The following is a 1,637-nucleotide window of genomic DNA, read 5'->3' on the forward strand; positions in this document are numbered from 1 at the left end:
CGATCTCCGAGAGCATCTCCGCTGAGAAATTAGCAGATATTTATGTGCGAGAGGTAGTGGCTAGGCACGGAGTGCCATTGTCAATAGTCTCTGACCGGGATGTCTGATTTACATCTAGATTCTGGAAGAAGTTCCATGAGGAACATGGCACTCAATTACTCTTCAGCATGGCATACCACCCCCAGACAGACGGCCAGAGTGATAGGACGATCCAAACACTCGAGGATATGCTTCGGGCATGCGTGTTGGACTTTGGAGGGAGTTGGGATACATACCTCCCACTAGCAGAGTTTTCATACAACAATAGTTATCATGCTAGTATCAATCGACCACCGTTTGAGATGTTGTATGGTCGGAGGTGTAGGACCCCTGTTTGTTAGGGTGAGGTAGGGCACCGGGTCATGGGGATCACCGAGGTGGTGCTCAAGACGACTGAGTTGATTCAACAGGTGCGTGATAGGCTACGAGTCGCGCAGAGTCGTCAGAAAAGCTATGCTGACCGGCACCGATCAGATCTTGAGTTTCAGGTGGGGGATTTCGTCATGATTAAAGTGTCACCATGGAAGGGTGTCATTAGGTTCCGGAAGAGGGGCAATCTAGGTCCCCGATATATTGGACCATTCAGGATTACTGCCCTGGTAGGCAAGGTGGCCTATCGCTTGGATCTGCCGGACGAGCTTAGCCAGATACACAACACCTTCCATGTGTCCCAACTTCGAAAGTGTGTCATAGACGAGGCCGCGGTTGTTTTCTGGACGACATTCAGGTGGATGAGAGCCTGAACTACATTGAGAGGCCCGTTGCGATTTTGGATATGAAGACCAAGGTTCTTCGAAACAAGGAGGTGAAGTTAGTAAAGGTACAATGGCAGCACCGAAGAGGCTCTGAATGGACATTGTAGCCGGAGGAGGAGATGCGAGAGCACCACCCGCATTTGCTCACATCAGCAAACTTTGAGGAAGAAGTCTAGTTCAAGTGGGGGAGATTTGTAACGCTCGTTTCAGGTATCAATTTCTTTTCAGAATCTTAGGGTTTTAGACTGGAACTCGACGAGTTAGGGAGCTCCAACTCGTCGAGTAGAGTTCATTTGTGGGACGCGGGATCTAGGACCTACTCGACGAGTTGGAAGGACCAACTCGACGAGTAGGCGCTGTAAAGGAAAAACCCTAAGTTTATGGTTTGCACCCTATATAATCTCCTTAAAAACCTTGAGGCCGACCTTCCATCAGCCTCCAAACCCTAAAAACGTCTGTGCTAAACCCTAATCACCATTTCCTCTCATATTGTGAGCTAGAGTGACTTTTGGAGCTTAAGAAGAAGAAGAAGATAGTTAGAAGAAGGAGAAGATCCATAAAACAAAGCCCTCACTCTTGAGCTTTACCATCTTGTGGACTATTGTAAGTCTTCAAGATTCGATTTTTATCTTAGAATATGGCTAGATCTGGAGTTTACTCCTTATTTCCTATCATTCTTGTTGATTGCATGCATTGGGTTCATAAAGTTTGCAACTTTATGAATCTCCAGGGCAAAATGGTCCCATGGTGGGCTAGATCTAGCTTTTGGTCAAGCAAGGATGCCATGCATGGATTTTTAGAGTATATTTTCCCTTTTTGGCCATTTTGACTTCAAGACATGCA

The sequence above is a fragment of the Lactuca virosa genome, chromosome 9 (assembly GCF_052849685.1).
Source record: "Lactuca virosa cultivar CGN04683 chromosome 9, Lactuca_virosa_CGN04683_v6, whole genome shotgun sequence".
Classification (NCBI taxonomy): Eukaryota; Viridiplantae; Streptophyta; class Magnoliopsida; order Asterales; family Asteraceae; genus Lactuca; species Lactuca virosa.